This window comes from Dasypus novemcinctus, chromosome 3, assembly GCF_030445035.2.
Source record: "Dasypus novemcinctus isolate mDasNov1 chromosome 3, mDasNov1.1.hap2, whole genome shotgun sequence".
NCBI lineage: Eukaryota > Metazoa > Chordata > Mammalia > Cingulata > Dasypodidae > Dasypus > Dasypus novemcinctus.
The window spans coordinates 117621214-117641972 of NC_080675.1; positions in this window are offsets into that span (position 1 = coordinate 117621214).

The window sequence follows — 20759 nt, forward strand, 5'->3', positions numbered from 1 at the left end:
CTGAGGGAGGGGCTGAGCCATCCCACAGCTCCAGTCTCAAGGGCCAGAAACTCACTGTTTCATCTTGAGCAATCACTCTTTTGTCATGCTCTCTCAAGATTGACATCCTGAAGCTTCCCAAAACAGCTCACCCAGGCAGGATTTGGCCCCTCACTCAGCTGTTTTTTTGTAGGAGAGACGAAGTGGGTGCACTCAATCTGATGCCATCTCTATTAGTGAGCCAAACGGGTGCTGATGCAAAATACCCGAAACTGGTTGTTTTTTTTAAAGGGTACTTATTTGGGGTAGGGACTTACAGATACCAGGCCATAAAGCATAAGTTACTTCCCTCACCAAAGTCTATTTTCACATGTTGAAGCAAGATGGTTGCCAATGTTTGTGAGGGTTCAGGCTTCCAGGGTTCCTCTGCGCTTAGCAACTGTTTTTTCCACGAGGTGAGCTGTGGACTATCAGGTGAACAGCTCTTTCTCCCTGGGAATTCTGTTGTGCCTAAGGAGACTTTTCTATTCCTCTGTGTTCTTCTCCTGGCTCAGGTCCTCTCTTCCTGGGGCCTGCTTCTCTTTCCTCTGTGTGTTGACTTCCCAGGGCTCCAGTTTAATTCTTCAGCATCAAACTCCAACATCAAAACTCCAACATCAGAAACCCTCAGCTCTGTCCTTTGCCATGCCTTTATCTGTGAGTCCCTACCCACCAAGGGGGGGGGGGGACTTAATACCTTAATGTCATGGCCCAATCAAAGCCCTAATCATAACTCAATCATACCCAGGTACAGACCAGATTACAAACATAATCCAGTATCTATATTTGGAATTCATATCTATATCAAACTGCTACACCATCTTTCCCTTCCTCTCCTGCAACTTCTTGGTGGTTTGTCCTTTTAGTAATATATAGTGTCCTTCTTTGTCTCTTATAACAGCTTTTGTCAGTGTTTGCCTCATGTATCCTGGGGCACCCAGGTTAGGTGCATAAATATTTATTAAAGTTATTTCTTCTTGGTGAATTTCCTCTTTTCTTAATATATAATGGCCTTCTTCATCTCTAATAAGGGTTGTTTTTTCCCCCCAAATTTTATTGGTACATATTTATAAAGCATAAATCTATCCAGAGAGTATAATGAATAGTATTTGGTGTAATAACATGTTTGTGCATTCATCACCCCAATCACCCCCAGAGCACTTTCATTATTCCAATAATCAGAAATAAAAAACAAACAAAACTCATCACCTCTCAATCTCTCTGTGCCTTGCCTGGCATACATAGCTGCTATTCTTTTTCCTTCTCTCTAGTATATTTGTATTTATAGTTCATAAAAACAGTTTTATACATGCAATATTACCCATATTCATGTCTTATATGAGGTTTTACTATCTTATACAGTCCTATGCTACAGTTAAAGGAAAGCATGGTGTTTGTAACTAGCAGTGCATGATAGTGGGCATGATAGTGGTTGAAAAGGAAAGTCTAATATGTATATTACTATAAGAAAAGCTAAAAATCTTTTAAGTGTTTTGCATTTAAAATTCTATTTTGTTCAATATTAGAATCACCACTCAAAAGCTCTCTTTTGTTTACTATTTGTGTGGCTATCTTATTCCAACCTTTCACTTTCAACCTGATTGTGTCTTTATGACTGAGGTGAGTAGACAGCATATAGATGGCTTATTTTTTTCTCTATCCATTCTGTCAGTATATGTCTTTTGAATGGGGAGTTCATTCCATTAATGTTCAATGTTATTACTGTAAATACTTACCTTGTCAATTTTATCCTTTGGCTTTCCATTGTCATATCTTACTATTGTCTGCCTTTTTACCCTTTAAGTTACCCTTACTAATAATCTTCATTTCTGCATTCTTTTCCAAGTCTCTCATCCTTGTCTTTTCCTTTCAGTCTATAGCATGCCTTTTAGTATCTCTTGTAATTCTCGTCTTTTAGTAACATATTCTCAGTTTTTGTCTGTCTGTGAATACTTTGATTCACGTTTTTGAAGGTCAGTTTTGCCAGATAAAAAATTTTTGGCTGGCAGTTTTTATCTTTCAGTACCTTAAATACTTCATACCAGTTTCTTCTCACCTGCATTGTTTCTGATGAAAGATTGGCACTTAGTCTTATTGAGGTTTTCTTGTATATGATGCATTGCTTTCCTCTTGCTGCTTTCAGAATCCTCTTTATCTCTAATATTTGTCATTCTGAATAGTTGGTGTATCTGAGTATGTCTATTGGGACTTATTCTGTGTGTGCATTGTCCTTCTTGGATGTTGATATTTATGTCTTTCATAATGGTTGGGAAGGTTTTGGTCATTATTTCCTCAAATATTTTTTCTGCACCTTTCCCATTCTCTTCTTTTTCTTCAACTCACTGAATTGAGTTAGGAGATTTGTGTGATTATCATTGATTCATTGTCTTAAATCCTGTGACTCATAAGGATTTTCAGTTTGTTCCTTTGGCTGGGCCATCTCTTCCTGTTTCTTAGTATGGCTTTGTAATTTTTTCCTGATGTATGGGCATCTGAATATGTTGGTGAATTTACTTTGGTCAATTTCTCTCTTGCTTAATAGTTTTATTTCACAGTTCTTCTTTGAGTTTTGGTTAGACTTATTCTAAGTCTTTAAAATTGCCCAGCTTAAGTTATCAAAATAGTATCAGAGATTCACTTATGGGGCATAGATTTGATCTAAAGGTTCTGGAATGAGAGACTCCAAAAAGCATTTTTCTCCTTGCAGTTTCCTGGCAGGCCAGCAGATGGTGATCACCAGTGCATCTTTCTAAGAGGTGTCTTTCAGCCACCAGTTGTTCATGATTCTGGTCTGACCAGAGCTGAGATTCAAAGTTGTCTGTGATGGTCAAATTCACTGAAGAGAAACCACTCTGTCCTCTACTGCTCCCTCCTTCTTCCAAGGGAGGAAGAAGTCTGTTCCCCTTTCAGTTGGCTGCAGTGAGCCAATGCTTTCATCTAGGCTGTTCACCTTGAGCATGGGGGGGTATGTGCTATTCCCAGCCACAGCAGATCATAACTCATGGTTTTCATTTAGGCTTCTTTGCCTCTCTGTCCCTCACCTTCCTCTAGGATGTGCAACACTCTCCTGGTCTGCAGATCCCCAATTCAGCTCCCTTGGACAACTTTTTGCCTTTCCTCCATTTTTTTCTGTGACAGAGTTGACCCCTGCCTATCTACTCCAATGCCATCATCCTCTTTAACGGCTTTTGAATTAAAATCTATTTTGTCTGATATTAGTATAGCTACTCCAGCTCTTTTCCTGGTTTCAGTTGGAATGAAATATCTTTTTCCATCCTTTAACAATGAATCTATTTGTATCTTTAGGTCTCATGTGAGTCTCTTATAAACAATATATAGTTGGATTATACTTTTTAAAACCCATTCTGCCAGCCTGTGTCTTTTGATTAGGGAGTTTAATCCATTAACATTCATTGTTATTATTGTAAAGGAAGTACTTACTTCAGCCATTTTGTTCTTTGTTTTTTTACCTCTCTTTCCTTTATTGCACCCCCCTTTTCTGTATAGTTGCTCTTTTGTGATGTATCTGACTAGTCCTTTTCTCATTTCTCTTTCTGTACATATTTTAAGATAATTCATTTGTGTTTACCCTGGGGTTTATTTTATATGATCTGTTTCTATAACCTACCAATTTGAAAAGATACCAACTTAGCTTTGATAACATATACAATCTCTGCTCTGTTTTCCCTATTTATATTGTTTTTGTCCCACTTAACCACTTTATATTTTGCATGTCCATTATCAGGAAACATGCCTTTTTCTTTTTCAATTGTATTCTGATTCTTATAGGAATTAAAGGATAGAGTTGTATATTGAGGATACAGTACTATCAGGTTTTGCATTTATCCTTTTAGTTACCCTTACTAAAGATCTTCATTTCTTTACACTACACCAAGCCATTCTCTCCTGTCTTTTCCTTTCAACCTACAGAACTCCCTTTAGTAATTCTTTCAGGGAAGGTCTTTTGTTTTTGAATTCTCTTGGTTTCTGTTTATCTGTGAACTTTTTAAACCTTCCCTCATTTTTAAAGGAGAGTTTTGCTGGATAAGGAATTTTGACTGACAGTTTTCTTTCAGCATTTTAAATATATCATATCACTGTCTTCTCACCTCCATTGCCTCTGATGATAAATCAACATTTAGCCTTATTGAGGATCCCTTATATGTGACAAATCACTTTTCTCTTGTTTCAGAATTCTCTTTTTATCATTGGCATTTCACATTATGTTTAGTATTGCCTCAGAGTAGATCTTTTAGGATTTATTTTGTTTGGGGTATGTTGCTTGTTTTGGACATGTATATTTATGCCTTTCATAAGAGCTAGGAAATTTTTGGCCATTATTTCCTCAGATATTCTTTCTGCATCTTTTCCATTCCCTTATCCTTTTGGGACACCCATGACATGTATGTTTGTGTGCTTCATGTTGTCACTCAGATCCTGAGACATTGCGCAAGTTTTTCTATTCTTTCCTCTATTTATGATTTGGTTGCCCTGTCTTCAAATTTACTGATTTTTCTTCTTCCTGTTCAAATCTGCTGTCTTATGCCTCTATTGTATTTTTAATTTTTAATCTCTATAATTGTGCCTTTCATCCTATAATTTCTATTATGTTTCTTTTTATGCTTTCACTTCTTCTTTATGTTCACACATTGTCTTCTTAATATACCTTAGCTCTTTATGCATATTTTCCCTCAACTCCCATAATTGATTTCAGTGATTTGTTTGAACTTCTTTGGTTTATTGTTCCAAATTCTGAGTTTCCTCTGAAATTTTAATTTGTTCCCTTGACTGAGTCATATCTTCTTGTTTATTAGTATGGCTTGTGATATTTTGCTGATGTCTGGGCATCTGATTATCTTAATGAGATAACTCTGAAGGTCAGTTTTTGCCTTTTGTCTAAAGTATTGTTGATTGGCTTTGTGCTAAGTTCTTCTTTGATGCTTAGTCCAATTTATTCTAGACCTTCAGAGTAGCCTGTGTTTCTACAGATTTTTTCAGCTCTTCATCTGATTCCTTCCCTGGATTTGTGGTACATTTATTAAGATTGCAGTTTTTGTGCAATTGTTTCACCTCCAGGAGAAAGCTTCCTCTTCTATGTTCCTTCTCTATGGATTTTGGACCTTTTCTGTTTATTTTTATGCATAATTTTATCCCAGCTCATATGATTCATTGAAATTTTCCCCTCACTTAGTGCCCCTTTTTCCCTACTCTTTTCAGTTCTGGGACTCTCCTATTTACAGTTGTTCAGTTTAACCCTTTTTATTTATTTCTTCTGTGAGGATTTTCTGCATCTGCATTCTTCCCCATCAGGGTATTCTGTCCTGGGGAGCCAGGTGGGGTCAATCCAGAAAAGGTGGGTCACTCCAGAAAAATCTGTTTTGTGTTTAGCTGGTCTAGCTAACAGAAACTGGACAATAAAGTGTACCACTTGCAAAAAGTTTTGCTGTGGTTTCTTTCTCTCCACTTTCTTTCTCTCTATTTTTTATTTTATTTTATTTTCTGGGGCCCCTTTTGTATACAGCATGACTTAGGGGCTTGTGTTCCACCATGAATCTCTGTGGCCTTGACTCTGTGTGCCTGAATATGCATGAGATTCTTACTTGCTGCTGTGAGTGACTCTGCAGTTTGTTTGTGATGGGAGGGACTGGGCTCTACTGCCTTTGCATGACTCCCAAGCTGCAGGGAACCTAGTGAAGGGGAGGGGAATGGGCTGGTGGGTCCAGGATAGAAATTTCCTCTTTCTTTTTTTTCCATTTGATTCAGCAATTGTGGAGTCCTTTTCCAAGTTCTAAGCAAGTAGGATTAGACTTTCATCCTCCAAGTTCTAAGCAAGTGGGATGTGTCCCTTTATATGCAGATTCTGGGGGAAATCTTATGTTACCATGTTGATGACATCACTTCTCTCTATAGCCATGGATTATTGTAGGTGTTCATTAATTGGATAACATCTAAGATTGTCATTCCAGTCTAGAGAGCTAAAATGGTAGAATTGGGAGGGAGTATGGCTGCTCTGGCATCTCATATATTGTCCACCAGAAGGGTGACTTCCAAGGCATTTCAGGCCTCATGTATAAGAAGAAGGATTTTATCATCTGATATAGCTCCACATGACTGGAGTCTGCTTCTGGTGGTGACAGTTGGGAACATATTTCAAGGAGTCTTTGTGCCCCAATCCCTAGATTTGTAGTTATTGAACCCAGTTTATAAGCCTCTCAAGATTTGATTTGTTGCACTTTCCCCTCTGGTCATGGCTCCTTGCTCAAAAGAAAGACTAGAATGAAGGCTAAGACTTGACACACCCATCCCTGTGCCTCCTTAGTGCAAGTAACAGTGGTTTCAGCATCTAGATCCAACCCAAACAGGTCTGTAGAGGCCATGACTCCTCCCAACACTTCTGAACTCAGAAGCAGCAGTGTTCATGGGGTATGGAATCCGACTTCTTCGGTGGCTGTCCAGGGAGTCTGGGGAACAGCATGTAGGTTTGGCATAATTATCACCACATGGGACTAACTTTGTTGGAGAGAGGAAAGGAGTGGGACTTATCAGTTGGCTTCTTTCTGTCTCTTGTGTTTCACTAAACAGGTGCATTATGAGGCAAGATGGTATGTGCCACAGATAGGCATCTGAAAGACTTACCACTGAATGCAACAACAGGTTCTACTTTTTTGTGAAGTTGTTGTAAGCTTGGTAACATACCCCCTTTTATGTGCTTTCTTTCCTTTCCTGCTTCATGTCACTCTTGCCACTTGACTCACTGCCTATCTCATTAGAGTTTAAACTAGCTCACATTCCCTCAAAGTGAGTAAAAAGTCAAAAACTTGGTAAGTATGTTTCAAAATGATGGATACAGAAAATTAAGAGGGATTTGTGAGTATAAAGCCACGAAGTAGTTGCTGAACATTCTGAAAACCTCTACTGTAGAGTGTGTAAAAGGCTCTGAAGTCTTCTGGTCCTTTTGAGTTTTCCAATCCTTTGCTTATTTGCCCATGGGAAGTTTCTGTTCTTGAGATCCCTGATTAAGGTCTGAAAAGAACAATAACTATTCCATCTTTATATCTGACACTGCCCCTGGAATGAACCAGATCTGACTACACAGCCAGATTCTGGAAACAAGAAGCAATAGCCTCTTAGGATGTCAATGAACTATCACTATATTTTAATATGAACTCAGAAAGACTTGATGATTATAAAGATGTTGAAAGAAGGTGCTAAAGGCCTCTCCTATTTATTCTACAGGTCATATCAATCTTTACCTGACTCTAGAAAAATTCAATACTATTTAGTGTTTTTACGCCAACTCCCCTAATTTTGGTAACTTTTCACTGTGAGGCTTTGCTAGAGAGCAGGTAAAGATGACAGGAATCTCTTTCATGAAATACTCTAATTCAGGGGTTCATAACAAGGGGTCTGTAAGCTTGAATTGAAATTCAAAAAACATTATTCTTGTGGGGACATTTTGATATGGGTGTGATATGTTTATTAATTAATATACAGTACAGTGTGGACTTGGTAAGGGGTCCATGGTTTTCACCTTACTGGCAAAGGAGTCTGTGGAACTAAATAGGTTAAGAATCCCTGCTCTAATGGAATGAGAAATTAGATTAACTTGAGTTTTATACTTTCTCTCTGTCCATTTTCCAGGTTTACTGAGTTCCTTTACATAGGGAGAATGCTCTGGTGGAGGCTATGAGGAAGGGAAAAGAGTAGGGATGAGAGGTAGAGGAAAGGGGGTAGTAGCAGATGTCAACTAAAAAAGTACTAAAACTTTCCATCTGGTCATCCAGAAAGTTTATGTTCACATATTTTAGGGAAAGGTTTGTCAGGCTGAGACTCAGGCCGCAAGGATTAGGCATGGTATAGACCTAGGGATGCCACCCAACTCAACCTCGTAAAGCTGATTTTTTTCTGGAATTGACAAATATGACTTCTTTTCATCATTTACCTAAGTTACTCCCATGGGCCAGATGCTGTTCATTCTAGAGAACACCTATGGTTATGAGATTAGCTAGTAAGATATAGCTAGTGGACACTATGATATATCATTTAGATCCCTCTCCAGGAACAAAGGATATATTACCCTACCCAGCTTCTGGGAGTGTTATGGACTGGTGGTCATTGCTCAGCTGTTAGCTCCCTTTGGGATTGCCTTACCCAAGGTCATCCCCTCTTCTGGGGTCGTCTGCATTCACTGGTTTATTCATATTTTGGGACTATTGGGCATTTAAGCACAACTCTAAATCTTACAAGTTTCCTTTTGGCCAAGAAGAGTTCACCATCTTTGAGATTCTAACCCACCTGCTGAATATTTCATCTTAGGATCATCTCAGTCACCCTTGGGAAGATGAACAAACCCTGAGGTATGGAAAGCCTTTGCCTTTATGAGGACCCAGACATTTGAGACACAATCAAGTTCCACTGGCTCCTGGGGAAAAGGAAGTAATTGCCCCTTTTAGATATGAAGCCCTAGCAGCCTATAAAAGAGAGGCAGTGGAACCCTAGTTCTGCTGAGGGGAAAAGGGAGGACTTTAATGTGAGAATGCAGGACTAGATGGACTGCCATCTTGGAGGTTATGGTGTGGCTCACCTACTCCCTCAATTGGAAATATTGGAATTAGGAAGTATTGGCTTTAAAAATTATTTCTTAACTCTATCAACTGAAAATACCCAGCTAGAGATATTGATGAAGCCAGGAGTAATGAACATTCCCAATGCTCAGACTATGTATCTAAATATTCCAGGTCCATCTTTATGCCCCCGAGATAAGCTGTATTCCTGCCCCAGAAGTGAACTAAACCATTTATGTAAGGAGTTCTGGATTCCTTAAGTGGGAAATATCTTGTCACCCCAGAAAGCAAGGGAGCTGCTTTTAGTGGAAAGTGTCAGCGCACCACTCAGTGCTCTTGGGATTCATTTCATGGTTTCTGTGAGCCACTCCCTGGCGTTGGTGTATTCTTGCTTCCAACAGCCTGTGCTTACAGTTTTCATCCAGAGAACTGCCATCTGGTGATGATCAGTATGCAGGCTAAAGGGCCAGAGGGCCTAGGAGTTTACTCTCCACCCGCAGGGAGGCCCCTGCCTAGTCAGTGACTGGAATATAAATTATTCTTCAGTGTTTGCCCTAACTTGAAGCAAGAAACCTGGGCTTTCGTAGTCCTGCTGTTCCCTACAGATCAGGATGAGGCTGGAAATTCATCAGAAATTATATCCTTGCTTGGTTTAATCCCCACCCCTGACCAATTACCCCATTCCCTCATTGGTTTCTCCTGAGGATATTTTCTTAATAAATCACTTGCACAGAGATTCTTGTCTCAGGGTCTGCTTCTGGGAAACACAGCCCAAGATATTGGGAAAGATCCTGGATATTCTAGGATCAAAAACACAAATAAAAACTTTCCATTCAATAATGGAAACATACAAACATAATGAAATTTAAAAATATCACATGCCAGCTGAAAGCTTAGAAATCCAAACTCATTACCACAAATACAGGTTAGGGAAGAGTTACTTGTAAACAAAACCAACACTTCTTGGGGTTGTGGTAGCCACAAGCTGAATGCCAGTAAACAAAATTTGTAATCACAGGAAATACTAGCCCAGAGATCTAAAATAGTAACCCTGGAATCTATTTAATGAAATCTGATATTAGATTTCTTGTTAGAATATACAACTTGGGGCATTTAAAAAATATATGGGGAACCTGGAGATGTTCCAGAAGAAGGCGACGTGGATTATTTTAGATGTAAATTAAAAAGGGTAGAGATGCTATTGAGTCTTATCTTTCTTTGTCATTTCCCCATTTCTGGACTTGGAGGAAATGCCACACCATGGGGAATGGGGTCTGTTTTCTCCAGAAGCCTCAAGGGGTACGATGATGCCTCCCAGAATAGTGTGAGAGAATTAACTCCCTACAGGATGAAACTAGACGAAGGGGAAACAGGGAAGAATTGGGCAGATAAATCCTTGTGTGAAGCCTGCTCAAAAGAGCAATTTCTCTATGCAGACTTTCCAGAGAAATCTGGGTTGTTCCTGTCAAGACACCTATGGCTCTTCATGGCACACTGCAAGGTGGTAGAGGACAATGACATATCACATTGTGTCTTTGCTCCCCTCACTTCTCTTTCTTTTCCTCATTTTTATTACCCAGGCCTTGCACCTTCCATAAGATGTCATCACTTTGATGATTGATCTTTGACTCAAGCTCTGCTTTCTAGAGGATTCAGGTTAGGACATTTATTGATTATTTCCTCAGAGGCAATAAAATGCTAAAAAATATTTCTAAGGAAATATCTAAAGGAAAATGATGAGTCTAGAATTCTATGTCCAAATTATTCAAATGTAAACTAAAAATAGATCCTTTCAGAAATATGATGTCATTTCTTCTCAAATTCTGAAGACTATTCTATACATGCAGATTTTTATATCTCAGATTTTAGGAAAATTAGTGTAGTTTGCCAAAGGTTGCCGATGCAAAGTAGCAGAAATGGGTTGGTTTTTATAATAAGAGTTTTTCCTAGGGTAAAAGCTTACAGTTCTGAAGCCATGAAATGTCCAAATCCAGGCATCAGCCGAGATGCTTTCTTACCAAAGTCAGCTGCCAGGCAGTAAAGCAAGATCGCAGGTGACCTATGCCGAGGTCTCTGTCTTCCCCTCCAGGCTCACCATCTCTCAGAGCCTAGCTGTCTCTTTCCAGCTTCCTCTCTTAGTCTTGGCTGCTCCAGTTTCTTCCTGAGTTCAGCTGTGTGCTATCAGTCATGTAGCTCATCTCTCCCTGGGCCTCAGCTCTTTGAGCTTCTTGCTGTTGCTCTTCTTGAAGTCAGTTGTGGGAAAACCTGGGGATCCTTTTTCTCACATGCAGGCTCAAATAAAGCAGATCCTTTTCTCTCAGTATCTCCGTTTATGTCAGACCCAGGAAGAGGATGAAGACCCAAGCTGGCTCCCTTACACTCACAGGGATAGATTAGCTTAAGGACATAATCTTTTTTGAGGATTCACAAAAATTCAAACTGTCACATAGTGATAAAAAAATACAAAGTTAGTGTCTAAATACTTGTGAATGATATGGTTGTGAAGACTAATACAATCATTACAAAATAATTTCTAAAATAGAAAGTCCAAATTGAAGAAGAAAAAAATGTAATGAAAGTAATAAGGCCCTTTGAAGAAAATGACATGGATAATTTGAAACAAAAGGATGTATAAAATACATCAGATAAATAAAACTATGCAAGTTTTTGGTCAATGTAATTATTGTCATAAGGATACAAATATTAAAGGGGGCTAGAGGGAAATTTGATGTCTTAAGACTGTCAGAACATTCCAAAATAAATAAAGCCAAAACTTTTAGATATGAAAAATTGACAAAACTAGTGGCACTATAATTTAATATACTTATCTCAGAAGCTAAAAAATCAAAGTAGACCAGAAATAAGTATACAAATGATTCGAACAATTAATAATTCTCTTATTATAAAGCTTGATTAAGGGTAGTCAACTATTTCCAAAAAAGTAGTAATTATAATGTCATATTATGAATACATTGCAATAAATAGCAGTTAACAAAATAGCAAGAAAAAAAATTTCTTGGAAATTAAATACTCTTCCAAATAAGTTAGGTGTATTTGTTTTAATTTATTTCTTAAATCCATTCAGAAGTGAACAAATTCAGAAAACACTTTTAAGGATGCAGTTAAAGTGGTGCTGATAAGAAAATTTTATGAAACTTTATTCAGTTTTCAGAAAGCAAGACAGATGGAAAATAAACCAAATATTCAATTCAAGAATCTAGGGGGAAAACTAATCCAAAGAAAGTGTATGTAAGAATTAAAAAAGACAATAGCCCAGGCTCCTGAAGTTGAAGGGTGAGGGAAACCCAATAGAAAGCAATGAAGCCATAAGAGCTGCTTTCTTTACAATACCAATAAAGAGAGAAACCTTTGGCAAAACCAACTTTTCACCAAGGTATTTGAAAATACAGATGAAGTGCAAAATGCTGTGGGATGATATAAAATTATGTAAAATTGAATTAGAAAAAGGTTAAAAATCTCTGGCAGGACCACTAGCGTAAATAATGAGTTAATATAACTCCTGATCTAAGGCTTCCTGTTATCTGTGTCCTCTTTTTTTTTTTTTTTAAAGATTTATTTATTTACTTTATTTTTATTTATTTATATCCCCCTCCCTGAGATGGTTCTCTCATCTGTCTGCTCACTGTCTGCTCGCCCTTTCCAGGAGGCACTGGGAACCCAACCCAGGACCTCCTACGTGAGATGGCGAGTGCCCAACCACCTGAGTCACATCCACTCCCTGTGGATTGCAGTATCAGCTGGCTTGTGGCATCTGCTTATTGTGGTAGGGGTCAGTATCTAGCTCTCTGCAGCGAGGGGCAGTGTCTGCTTATCTTCCTTTAGGAGGCACTGGAACCCGAACCTGTGACCTTCTCTGTGGTAGGCAGGCAGCCAACTGGTTGAGCCACATCTACTTCCTTGTGACCTCTTTGGAAATAGAGAATTAAAATCAGTGTGGATGGTCTCCTGACATGGATTGTGGAACCCCTATTGTAGGAGGACCCTTGGATTGTGGAGATGCAAGTTAGGAGTGAGGCCTTGGTCCTCCTGTATGGCTTGAGTGGTATAAACCATTGTTGGGAAATAGGGGCTATAGCTTTTATGTGTTGTGGTGACCCCTACACACACTGATTCTCCTTCAGGGCAGCGATACACACTTCATGTGGGTGAGGGAGCAAAAGAAACCATATGCCAGGTTTGTGGTTGTGTCCCTGGCTGAGGGGAAGATGTAGTTCCTGAGCTGTATTCTTCAGTAAAGCTAAAGAAACAAAGTTTAAGATGAAAGCTATTGTGTCTATTGAGTATGATTACAGATTAGAATCCATAACTGCTAACCTTATTGGTAGTGAAAGATCTACCTCTAAAAAAGAATGAGGTTTCAGTAACCAGTTTTAAAGAACTTTAAAGGAACAGATACTTTTTAGGTTATTTAAATATTTCTAGAGCATAGAATAAGATTGAATGCTTCTCAACATATTTAATAGGTCAAGCATGACCTTTTTACTGAATAGGACAACTTTAGTGCATAAAGAAACTCTAGACCAATTTCACTTTTGATGAGAGATATAAAATTCCTACATAAACCTTACTAGCAAATTTTGCTAATCTTTTAAAATTAAAATATACTCTCTTTGACCAACAATTCTAGTTCTAGAAATTAATTCTATAGAAATACTTGTATATGTATATAAAGATATGAGTGAGAAAATGATTCATTGTAGTATTATATATATGACAAGAAAATGAATCAACCTAAATGCCCACCAACAGGGAAATGGTTAATGAATCACATTTTAACTATTCTGTATAATTTTTATAGTTATTAAAGAGTTAGAACTACATAGAGTTATGATGATTAAATGAGAATGGGTATATGTGTATATATATATGTACATATATACATATACCATATGCATTCATTTATTTGTACCTAGAGCATGGGGTGTAGAGCTGGAATATTCAGGTTTTTGTCCTGGCTGTCCCACCTTTTACAAATCTCCTAACCTTTTTAATACTAAAAGATTTCATGAAAACCAATGGAAGGTTTTGAATTCAAGTATTGTTTAGACTGTAAGTTACTGTTAAAGATCAGAATGTTTGGGGATAGTAAAACTTATGAAATTAAACTATGGCAGTTTTCCAGGACTGTCTCAGATCCAACTAAAAGCCAGGTGAAGGGAGCATTGCCGAAGTGAGGAAAACTTCACAGAACAGTGACTGGTGCATTAGTGGGTGCTAAAGGTATTAGTTATTACATCACACTGCCTTCATTTACCATCTTCAGATATCACATTGCTTTATTTGCTTTTAACTTTCATCTAACCCTTCTCATTATCTAAAAAGAATGAACTTAAGTCCAGTCCAGACCAGTAAGTAATACTCTCCAAGACCATTCTTAATAACTATATTTTGTCTGTTTATGGTTTTTGGAGGTCCAGCAAAACTTATCGTTAACTGTGATAAGATAATTTAATTGGTTTCCTAGTGGAACATTACAGAGATAACTGGAAGATTTCAATATCTACTAGAGTCAGTCTGACAGAACATAAGAGATGGAGTACACTACCCAGTCATACATGGGAATACTGAGATTTTGTGCTATAAAAAGTCTGTCAGGGAAGCGGACTTGGCCCAGTGGTTAGGGTGGCTGTCTACCACCTGGGAGGTCTGAGGTTCAAACCCCGGGCCTCCTCGGCCCGTGTGGAGCTGGCCCATGCACAGTGCTGATGTGTGCAAGGAGTGCCGTGCCACACAGGGGTGTCCCCCACATAGGGGAGCCCCATGCGCAAGGAGTGCACCCCATAAGGAGAGTCGCCCAGTGCGAAAGAAAATGCAGCTTGCCTAAGAATGGTGCTGCCCACACGGAGAGCTGACACAACAAGGTAACACAACAAAAAGAAACACAGATTCCGGCGCCGCTGACAACAATAGAAGCAGACAAAGAAGAAGATGCAGCAAACAGACACAGAAACAGACAACCAGGGCTGGGGGGTGGGGGGGAAAGGGGAGAGAAATAAATAAAAGAAAAGAAAAGAAAAGAAAAGAAAAGAAAAGAAAAGAAAAGAAAAGAAAAGAAAAGAAAAGAAAAGAAAAGAAAAAAGCATTGCATAGTGATGCACAGTTCAATTCACCAGGAAGACCTAACATTAAAAAAAAAAAAAAGTCTGTCAAAAGTCAATTATTTTAGGGAGTACAGCAGTTAGACTGATTTCAGTTCTGAAACAGTGTTTTGAATTACTCCCTAACCTGTGGCTACAGGATTTAATGAATGTTGGAGGTATAGCTAGTAAATGGTTACAACTTTGAGCCTCTGACATTGTGATGTGTTTCAACCAGAAATTGGGTGTCAGATATAAAGTCTACCTCTTAAAGTGGCATTTAAAGAATAAAAGTGGTTAATTAGAACTTTAAGGAAACAATGGCAGGGCCAGTAGGGTTCACTGTATGGTTGATCCTATGATTTGAGAAGTCTCAGTGTTTACCATTGTCTTATCCTTATCTGCTGGGAGTGATCTGAGTTGTCAAAGAGGTCATCTCATCTAAGTCACTAATGAGTGGGAAAGAAGAAATGTGGTTAATTTGTCCAAGTAACTTACTTCTACTCTTAATGAACTAAACCTCAGATCTAGGTTTCTTGATTCCTAGCTCACATCTGTTGGCACTGGATAAAACTACTGCCTGCCCCCCTCCACTTGTAGCCACATCTAAAAATTCATTCTATGACAGTGTATGAAGGTGCCATCTTTATGCCATAGCCTGCAGCTTGATCTCAGCAACTGCACTGTAGGTAGCAGATGATTTAGAGTTTAGTTGTTGGTTTTAGTTGGTTGAACTAGAAGGTCTGGTGCTTAATAAACTGAGCAACTGAAATATTCATGTTAGAAACTTTTAGTCTCTTAATAATGTCAGTATATATTTTTAAGTGCTTGTATAATGGATTCTAATGGAGTCTAATGAAATGGATACAGCTTGGTGGATATAAATATTGGCTCAATGTTTGAAAGGTTTGATGACTCCAGGTAGTCTAACAATCCTGGATTCCACTATTATTCACACTCTGAGAGCTGCCAACAAAGAAGGAGCGCTTCTATAATAATCATGGCTCTTGTCAGAGTTAAAATTTGTATTTTAATGTCAGCATGACAAAATGATTCTAAAAGGCATACCTATATATGACTGGGCAGATGAAGTTCAGTACAGTGAAGTCAAGTGCAGTTTAAACCAAAATATTTGATGAGTGCCTCAAGTGCCAAGATCTGTGCTCATACTAGAGTAATGAACAAGACAGACACTGGCCTGACTTCTGAGTATGTGACTTAGACTGAATAAGTTCATTATAAGAATAATTACTGTTTAATTACAATGATCACAAGTACAATGAAGGGTAAGCACACGGAAGGGTCTATGTAAATAGGAAAACCTGAGTTAGCCGTAGGGAAAGGCAGTTAGAAAGGCATCTAAAGAATTTACATAAACTCTGTTTCTGAAGGTTTATTAGGAAGCTCATAGCCCTTATCCAATCTTTCAATAAATCTTGTGAGTGCTAGTTTAAACTATATCTTTAATCCAACCATCTCATCACCAGCATTGATTATACTGTGATGGATATATTTTATTACCTATCTTCTCCCATTAGAAAGTAAGTGCCAGGAGACCAGAGACTGTGGTTTGTCAAAAGTCTCTAAAACAGATTTTTTTTTGAGTAACTGCTATGTGCTGGGCTCTGTTGCATTAATGAAAGGGGACAGGAAGAGGATAAATGGGAAGATCTTTCTTGGCAGAGGCAATTGTACAGTGTAGAAAGGAACGTCACTCATTGGAGGAGTTGAAAGAAAGCCACTGTGAAGGGAGAACATGGAATCAAGGAAAAGGAAAGGTAGGAGGGACCAAATCAGATTGGCTACTGAGGGCAAATGAGGAGAAAGGCCCAAATTGCTAAGACACACAGTTTGGCATAGCAAAGTTTAAAACAAAGGAGTGCTGAGCCATGTACATACTAAAAAGACCACTCTGGTTGCGTGTGGAGAATGGGTTGGGAAATGACATATTTGGAACCCATGCAGTGGTGGGAGTTGTGTCCAGGATCAGCAGGGTAGGAGTAGGGACAGTGGAGACAGAGGGCAGGAGGACAAGAATGAGACATTTGGAAACACTGTCTCTGAGGAGCAAATGTGGAGGTCCCTGGCATGAGCAAGGATGGCTGGTACTGCCTCTTGCTGAGCCTGGGAATCTAGAGAACTAGATTCATGGGTTTTGACTCTAAGAGCTGGCAGAGCAGATTGTGGGTCATATCTTACATGTATTATTCTTATACCAGAACTCTTCTGACAGCCAGACCTACTTAACCACCTGGTCGACATTTATTTATTTATTTATTTTTAAATTGATTTTGTAAAAATATTACATTAAAAAAAATATGAGGTCCCATTCAACCCCACCACCCCCACCCCGCCACTCCCCCCCCAGCAACATTCACTCCCATTATCATGACACATCCATTGCATTTGGTAAGTACATCTCTGGGAATCTCTTCACCTCATGGTCACTGGTCCACATCATGGCCCACATTCTCCCCCATTCCATCCAGTGGGCCCTGGGAGGATTTACAATGTCCGGTGATTGCCCCTGAAGCACCATCCAGGGCAACTTCAAGTCCCAAAGGCGCCTCCACATCTCATCTCTTCCTGCCATTCCCCATACCCATCAGCCACCATGTCCACTTTTCCCACTCCAATGCCACCTTTTCTCTGTGGACCTTGGATTGGTTGTGTCCATTGCACCTCTATGTCAAGAGGAGGCTCAGATTCCACATGGATACTGGATGCAATCCTCCTGCTTTCAGTTGTAGGCACTCTAGGCTCCATGGTGTGGTGGTTGTCCTTCTTCAACTCCATCTTAGCTGAGTGAGGTGAGTCCAATAAATCAGAGTGTAGGAGCTGGAGTCTTTTGAGGCTCAGGGCCTGGCTATCGTGTCATCAGTCCAGAGATTCAAATCCCTTAAATATATCTTAAACCCCAACACCATCTACAATTCCAGTAAAGTATCATGAAAGTCTTATGAAAAGAGATCCCATCTGAGTTCAGTTTCATCACGCAGAAACACCAGCTCCAAAGAAGGGCCATCTGACATGGCAGTGAACCCCATCTGCCATGACCATAGAACCCGTGGGTCTCTTTAGCCCTCCAAGGAACCAATACCTGGGGATTGTATCTACTTTATCTGTCTCTTAGACTCTGCTCAGTTGTGCATAAGGGCAATCCTTCTGACAGCCTCCAGACTCTTTTTTAGAGACTCGTAGCCATATAAACTCATTTCTCCTTTCCTTTTCCCCCTTACATTAGGTCAAACAGCATTTTAAAGTCATGTTATTATATGTAGACAGGGATATTCTGCTGATCTGCATCGAACCTTCAGTTCAAGGTCATTTTCCAGTTGCATCATCAGTTGGTAGTTGATAGTGATCCCTCGGTGCCAGGGAGGTTCCTCTCCGGGTGTCATGTCCCACGCTGGGGGGAAGGCATTGCATTTACATGCTGAGTTTGGCTTCGAGACTCTGCTCAACATTCTGTGCACATATCTTATAGACATGTCAAAGCTTAATGTGTGGCCAGTGGGTGGTATTTGAACTTGTGGCCATGGACGAGATCTTCTAAGGAGATGAGTGGGGTGCAAACAGATGAGAGCCTAGAACTGTCCCCTGAGAGATTCCAACCATAGCAGAGATTAAATAGAAAAGAAAAATCCCCAGAGGATGACCCTACTCCCTTAGGCAATTCTAATCAATTTTTGACAGATGAAGAAACAGAAGCAGTGAGGTAATTTGTCTAATCTCACAGGTAGTTGGGTAATGAGATTAAAGCAAATTCTTTCTGGACCAGGGTATGGTAGAAAGAGTAAATAAGCTAAAAGAAGAGTTTTTTGAATTCACAAGAGAACCTTTAGTTTACTAGCTCCTTGAACATGTCTTGGGTATGTTCCCACTTTCTTCCACTGGAAATCTCTGTCCACCCCTGTTCTGAAGCAGCTAGAAAAGATGCTTCCATTCATCTATTCTTTCTCATCCCCTTCTACCCACCCCCATGATGGACACACCAAAAAATTCCTAAGGGTTGCAAAGCTTCTTTTAATTAATCAATTTATTTATTTATTTGATTTCTTATTTTCTCTGACAGGGGTATGTAAAGCTCGTGTGCTTGCCACGCTGTCACAATTTAGTAAGTTGTTGATAGATATGTACTTAAATAGAATATGCAGAGTGTGATATAAGTGCATTCTTCAAAGATTAATCCTAGGGACATTTCAGTGTGTTCTGTGGGAAGCTGTCATTTTCATTGTTCTGGATAAAGAACAGGTTCAGATCCTTAGCATGCTGCTCCTCATAGTAGGGGAAAGTTTTGGAATGAGTTATGCTCATCAAGCTCCCATAGACCTTTATGAACAAGGTCTGCTGAGCCCTTGAAAGCTGCTTCTACCAACTTCATAAAGAAGGATTCAGAAACCAGTTAAGACAAATAGCCATCTACAAATGTAGATCCTGTAGAGGACCTGCTCGATCAATGTTCTTAGACCACCTAAATCTCCTCAACATAACTTTGTTATCTCTCTCCTTTAGAGTTACTACAAAACTGAGTTAGCGCTTCAATGCCCATTATAAAAAGTTTAAGTCCCTTGCTTTTCCCCATGAACAACGTTTTAGTCAAAATGTATTTGAGCTCCAATTGCTCAGTGAAAAATAGGTCACTGCTAGTCATGTTTAGTATTCTTCTTTCTTCCCTTTTGGGATAGAATCTGCCTTCAGACCATTTTTCACAGAAAATAAGGATTAGTGCCTCTTTATCAATGTTGTCCATATCCCCACTCAGTATACTTTATTATCACTGCTAGAAGGTGCTTCCCAAAGACTGAGTTGTAGAGCTGTGAAAAAAATCAAGCTCCCCAAAGCTGGGGAAAATTGAAATGTCACTCTTTACAAGGAGTTTTAGGAGAAGACTAAGCATTTATTTCAATACAGACCATCCATTCTATGGCCTAGTTTAGAAACTTTCCAAATCAATTTTAAATCTTTTCTTTATAGCTTTCACATCCCCTCAATATCATCCCTTTTTTATTGTGAAATTGCCTTGGCCAGGCAACACAGGCTGGGGTGGGCGGGCTTGGGGAGGGTAGGAGGGACACGGTTGGTTGATTTGTCTTCCAGGCGCTGCCCCTCCTGATCTCCGCAGCACCCCACACCAGTCTGGCTGCTGGCCCCTGTGCTCGCCCCAGATGCATTAAGCCTGCCTGCTGTTTGGCAGACATTTCCCTTTGTTTGTGCTCCTTGTGCTGCTCTAATAACCCTCCTCGAGGCCAAATTAGATTTATATGGGAGGGGAAGTCAGCTAGAGGCTTCGGAATGACTGTGCTAATTAGAAACCAAAATATAAACAGCAACTCCGCATGGATGTATTAAATAGGCCAGCATTCTCCATAGCAAATGAAATTAAGAGAAATCCCATTATTTCACTCCGGGCTTCTACATTTTTTCTGACCGCCTGTTTTAGTGTTTGAGCAGAACAGGGATATGGAGATATTTCATTATAGATCTGATTCTAAACTACAGCCTCTTTTCCTTGTACCCCAAATTACACTGCTACCAAGTCATTATTCACAATTAAGCCAAACTTTAAAAAAAAACCCATGGTAAGTTTATGTATCACCCTCCAAAGATTTTGGATTTCAATGCAGCCTCAAATATTTAATTTCTCCCCACCAGCTTGCCTTCAGTGTAAACTGAAGTTACCGCAAAGTATTCCAAATAGCTCTCTGAAAAGCCCAATGTATCCTCTGAGAGTTTTTGTTTATGAATATCTGCTACAGGAAATGAATATTCCACCCATTAATCTCTAACCTTGTGCAGTCAGGCTGATTCTGCAGGGGGTTGTAAAACAAAAGTAGACTATCTGCTTCTTTAAAATGATCCAGTATTTGTCCCAGGAAGTTTTTAGAAACTAATGTTAGAGGTGACTAAGCAGCTGCGATGGTCAGTCACATTCCTGGCCAACAGCTGCTGAGGTTGTTACAGAGGAGGACTTGGGGAATGGGAGGTTTGCTTGGAGGCTGGGGTAATAGAGGACACTTCTCATACTCATCCTTAAATATTTCTTATGCACAAGGGAATCCTAAAAGGCAGGGTGATG